The sequence below is a fragment of the Nicotiana tabacum genome, chromosome 9 (assembly GCF_000715075.1).
Source record: "Nicotiana tabacum cultivar K326 chromosome 9, ASM71507v2, whole genome shotgun sequence".
Taxonomy (NCBI): domain Eukaryota; kingdom Viridiplantae; phylum Streptophyta; class Magnoliopsida; order Solanales; family Solanaceae; genus Nicotiana; species Nicotiana tabacum.
Window position 1 is genome coordinate 113969110 of NC_134088.1, and position 6127 is coordinate 113975236.

A 6127-nucleotide genomic window follows, 5' to 3' on the forward strand; every position below is an offset into this window, starting at 1 on the left:
TCTCTACACTGATCAATAAAGTCCTGGGGGTCCTCATGTCTCTCACCTCCAAAGATAGGAGGATGTAGCTTGGTCCATCTGTCCAATGGCTTCTGCGGCTTGCCGGCCGCAACTGGTCTGGGCTCACGTATAACTGTTGCAGCTGGCTGAACTCCGCCCACGGGTAGTGCGCCCGGGGTCTGATATACGGCAGCTGCTTGCCCTGGAGCCTAAGCAGTAGGAGTATGTGCTCACCCTCCCGCCTGAGATGTGGCTGGGTCCATTGAAATTTAATCAGCCTGAGTCATAAAATCCATGAACCGCAGCATACAACCCATGACCTCCTAGAATCCCGGTGCGGACATGAAATCTACCAAGGCTAGCTCTGCTGCAAGCACCCCCCTACTCCTCAATAATCGGATCCTCTATTGGATTCACTGGTGGCACAACTGGGGCAACTTTGGGACGTCCTCTACCATGGGCTGGAGCCCTTCTTCGGCCTCTGCCTCGACCTGTAACAACTGGGGGAGCAACTCCTCCATGATCAGGTACATCTGTCGTGTGCGTTCTCATAATATGTGAGAGAATAAGAGAAAGATACTTAGCACAACATTAACTACACGATAGGAGATGAAGAAAGAGTAGTTTCCTAACACCCTATAGCCTGTCGAGGATAAGTACGGCATCTTCGCACCGATCCGCAAGACTCTATTAGGCATGCTCATAACTTGTGAGACCTACATGAACCTAGTGCTCTGATACCATGTTGTCACGACCCAAATTTACCTATAGGTCGTGATGGCGCCCAGCGTTGCCACTAGGCAAGCCAACGTGAACTAGACATGTATTTACTCTTTTTAACGACTTCGAAATAATTGATTTTTATTTATTAAGCAAGTGAGAGGTGAAAGATTTAATAAAATAAAATATAAATAATTATTAGGATAAGTGTGGTGAAATAAATACTCAAAACCACAGAATGTCTACTAGCATATTTTCCAAGACATGGTGTCATAAGTTTATGAGCTACTAGTAGAATATACAAAACACTATACTACTGTATGAAATAGAGTAGACAGAAAATAAATTCAAAAGAGAGACTCCAGGTGTTGTAGAATGGACTCGGAAGGCAGCTCACCACTCGGTCTCGAAGTATCAGGGGTGCACGCCGGGATAACTGCCAGGTGCACCTACCTCAGATCCTGCATGATTAGTGCAGAAGTGTAGCGTGAGTACATAAATAAAATATACCTAGTAAGTATCCAGTCTAACCTCAAAGAAGTAGTGACGAGCGGTCGACATCGACACTTACTATGTGCCAACAATAAAATACAGGAATTCGAAACGTGTATAAGCCATGGAAACAATAACAATAACACAATGTCAAGCAGTAAGTAAATGACCCATTAACTGATAATAAATTTCAAAATCTCTAACCAATATCTTTAACCCCAAATCAATATCTGTCATTTAATAAATTTACAACATCTCGAGCCATAACGTAATATCAAGTGAAATCAGGTATCGAGTAATATTACACACGATTTATGCCGAGGTCATACGACTCGATCCAAAAATATATATACTGTGTGCACTACCGAGGGTCGAACGACACAAATCATAGATGCATCTGTTACACTGCCGAGGTGAACGACCCGCTCCTATTGATGGTAGGCTATAAGCTCGTGTTTTAGTCGCTTATTGCACTCTAATTTACTGCACTTTAATTGAGTTTGAGCTTTAATTGCTAGTGTTCTGGACTAGTTGTGTATTTTATGCCTTGTAGGAGGATTCCGAGATATGTAGATATTACAGAATGAATTTGAGCTATTTGGAGCTTTGAAGTATGAGTAAAGGCCCAAGGGATTAAGCCGAGATCGTGTTCAGGGGTCGAGGACCAAGTCTAGATGTCATAATCGAAGCAAAGTCCGTACTCTAAGAATTTTGCACTAATGCGACGCACTATGCGACACACTGTGCGAAGTGCTAGTACAAATTCTGATGCCTGTGAATTGTTGAGCTCTCTGAAGTTTCCCACTGCCTCCCAACCTGGAGCCCCATGCGGCGCGCCTGTACAAATTTTATAGAGTAATTGTCCTAATTCGCGTAGGAAAATGTGGCTTCATTTGGGCCCGACCCTACTTGGTATAAATACATATAAAAAGTTATGTTTAGAACTTTTGACACATCTAAGGCCTAAGGAGGAGGTGGAGAAGCAAAATCACAAGGAATTCATCATTCAATCCTTACTCAAGACAATAGTTTAGATCGTTTTATGTTTTTCTTTACTTTAAACATATTGGTGATGAATTACTCCATATCCATGGAGTAGTTCCTTTTAGAGTTTGATGGATTTGGTGTTTTGATATTTGTTTGTGGATTATAACTCTAGTTTTTTAATGTATTGAATCATTTTGGATGTTTTATATAGTTGCATCTATATTCACATGTTCATGTAATTGAGAAAGACAAAACTTGTGATATCTTTGCATTATCTGTTTGGTTGAATTCATTAATTCTTCTTAGTAATCGAAAGAGGCTAGTTGAAGTGTTGATTAAACCTAGCTAAGAGGATAATCGAGAGAGGTTCTCCTAAACACCAATCCACTACGAAGTCGTGCATATCTTCACCGAGCTTACATTGGTTCATATTGTGAAGTTGAGACTTAATTGAGAGAGGAGTTTCTACTAAACGTTTGAACTAATAATTGAGTAAGTTTGAGAGACGCACTTGAACATTAGAAGTGAATTAACTAGAGTTAAATCCCAGAAATTTATCTTGCACCAATCAATCCCTATTTTCTCCCATTGATATCTTCTTTGCTTACTTTTGCTTTGATTATCATTGTCAATTAGCTTTAGATTCTTAGTTAATTTTAGTTTTAATCACATAATTCTAAATTTTTGATTATCTTGGATAGCAATCTAGTTACAAACTACGGTAATAATGTTTTAACTCCAATCCATGTGGATACGATATTATATTATATTATATTCGGCTAGCGAGCATATTTTAGTGTGTGTTTTGCGTTCGTCAATTTTGGCATTATTGTCGGGGATTGTCATCAATAGTGTTTGAAATAGTTCGTAGTGCTAATTCAGAAATATTTCTTTTTATTTATTTTTTTTGTTTTTGTTTTATGTTGGTGGTTTTTAACTGTGCGCAGGCTACATGTTAGATTGGTGCATGACTCGATCTTCTGGAAATAATTGCTACCATACGAACTAGAAATCGAGAAACAACTGCGATAATTGAGGAAGGAAAGAAATCTCCCCGAGAATATAGAGAAGGTTGGGCAATCCTCAACCAAAGAAATTATGGTTGGAGATGATGATAATATTGATTTGGCTGCAAGAGAGGCAGCCCAACAATGAAAAAAAGCTGCACGAGATGCGGAGGAAGATGCTCTTCGAAATGCACAACTTGTCTATGAAGAGGAGAGGGCTCGAAGAATTGCTCAGAATCGACCCGTGGGTGCAGACCAATTCAGAAACATAGCTCCCGGAGCTGGGAGACCACTTGGTGATTACGCTAGACCGGTCTACAACCAAGGCTTATCAAGTATTAGACCACCTCCAGTGGCTGCGAACAATTTTGAATTGAAGCAAGGGTTTCTCCAAACTCTTCAGAATTGTTGTGTCTTCATAGGGAAGCCAAACGAAGATTCAAATACACATCTAATGGACTTAGAGGAGATTATGAACACCTTTCAATATAATGGTGTGTCACAAGATGCAATGTATTTAAGGGCATTTTCCTTCACACTCAAAGATGATGCAAAGCAGTGGCTTAAAAGCTTGCCCTGGGGATCAATTAGAACATGGGAGGAGATGACCAGAAAATTTATTGATAAATATTTCTCCTCAGCTAAAACGGGCAATTTTAGAAGGGAAATCCATAACTTCTTCCAGAAAGAGACTGAAACTGTGTTTGAAGCGTGGGAGAGGTTTAAGGAATTAGTTCGAAATTGTCAACATAGCAGAATTGAACTCTGGATGCAACTCCAGGATTTTTGGGATGGTTTGACATCGGCCTCACGTAGAACATTGAGTAATGCAGCTGGAGGCCCTTTGATGAAAAAGACACCAGAGGAGATAGTAACTATTCTTGATGAATTGTCTGAAGATGCAAAGCAGTGGCCCTCTGAAAGTGCTGAATGAAGATGGGCGAATGGTATTCACCAGGTTGATGCTAACACATCTGTGCAGGTACATCTTGACGCCATGGCGAAAAAGATATGGAAGCTGACCTTAGCTTCTGTACAAAGTGAGAATCATGCAACTTGTGATATATTTGGAAGAGGACACCCTACTCATGAGTGTCATGCCTCAACTGAGGAAGTAAATAATATGGGAAATTATAACTTCAATGCAATAGGTCAGAAGCACCCCGGTTTTTCATGGAGTTCACCTGGGGGTACTGCAAATGCGTAGCAACAAAACAACTCCAGATTCTAGGGAAAAGGAGCTCCAGGCTTCCAAAATCATCAAAGGCAATAATTTCAACCTCAACAATCCAATCAGCCTGGGTTAGAAGATCTGATGAAGTTCTTTATTATCAAGACAGATGAGAGGTTAGATTCTCATGGTGCATCTATCAAAGAACTTGGCACAAGGCTGCGAAACTTAGAGAAGCAAGTGGGACAAATTGCCACCATATTGTCTGAAAGGATCCCAGGTACTTTGCCAGTTGATACTGAAAGAAACCCCAAGAAGACGGTAAATGTTGTAACTCTAAGAAGTGGACAAATAGTGAAAGAGCCCACCCCTATCCATAAAGAGGTGGTATTTGAAAAAGAAAGTAGGGATCAGCTGAAAAATTAAGTTGATAAGAAGAAGAAAGGCGAGAAGGGAACTGAGAAAAAGAAGAAGGAAGAGAATTCAAGAAGGGATGAATATGAAGAGAGTAAGCACATGCTTGCTTTACCTTTTCCCCAAAAGATTTATAGAGAGAAGCTGTACAAGCAATTTGAGAGATTTCTGGATATGCTGAAACAAGTTCATGTAAATTTGTCATTCACAGAGGTGCTCTCCCAAATGCCAGCTTATGCAAAATTTTTGAAGGAAATCCTGACAAAGAAGAGAAAGATAGAAGAAACATCAATAGTCAAGCTCACAGAGCATTGCAATGCAATCTTGCAGAACAAACTCCCACAAAAGCGTGGAGATCCATGGAGTTTTACTATACCTTGCTCTTTAGGAACTATTAAATTTGATAAGTCTTTATGTGATTCTGGTGCCTCAATTAATCTAATGCCTTTGTCTATTTACATGAAGCTGGAGAGTGAGATTGTAGAGATATGGTAGGTACCAATATCTTTGTAGTTGGCTGACTAAACAACTCTGATACCCGAGGGGATAGTGGAAGATGTTTTAGTACGGGTAGATAAGTTTGTATTTCCTGTAGACTTTAAATAGTGAATATAGAGGAGAATAAAGAGGTCTCTCTCATCTTAGGAAGATCATTCTTAGCAATGGGCAGAGCAATGTTAGACATACACGAGAGAAGACTCATGCTTAGAGTGGGTGAGGAGACTGTGACTTTTGAGATAAATATAGAAACGGGGGTGAAGAATGAGAAGCCAGTTACAAGTGTTGAGTGGAAACTGAAGAGCTCGAAAGAAGAGGCTGCAATGAGTGGAAATGATAAGTGTGGGGTGTACCCCAAGAAGGCTGAGAAGAAGCTGTCTGCATGGATGTGTACATTAGTTCGGGCGTGTAGAATGGAGCCCGACTTCGACTCAAACCCCGACTGAAAATTCAGGGAAGTTTCCTTCACCTTATGCTTTTTAATTATGTGTCATGGGGACATGCCACAACTTAAAGTGTGGGGTGGGGGATATTTGTATGTTGTATGTATATTAGTCTTAGTTTTTGTTTGTTAATTTTAGTAGTTTGAAAGAAAAAATGAAAAATAAAACCATAAAAATTTAAAATTTTTGACTTTTCCCGACGATGGATATCATTCGACAGGTTACTTGAGGGATTAAAGTCGAAAGGAAGAGACAAAAAGATTTTCTTTTGTAGTTAGTGTAATAATTCCCTCTTGGTTTTTCTTTGTGCCGCAATTCTTTTCCAAGGGTTTTATTTGAACCAGGTGTAGCTAGTTTTTGGTTTTGTAGAATAGTAGGAAACCTTGTGCTGTGAT

The 6127-nt window shown here is 39.9% G+C and overlaps 1 non-coding gene across 1 annotated transcript; it reads right to left on the minus strand.

Annotated features, from left to right (window-relative positions):
- Positions 1 to 3858: 3858 nt before the first annotated feature.
- LOC142164439 (small nucleolar RNA R71) lies at positions 3859 to 3965 on the minus strand. The gene has a single exon (XR_012695210.1). It is a non-coding gene; the product is annotated as a small nucleolar RNA R71 (small nucleolar RNA).
- Positions 3966 to 6127: the final 2162 nt, after the last annotated feature.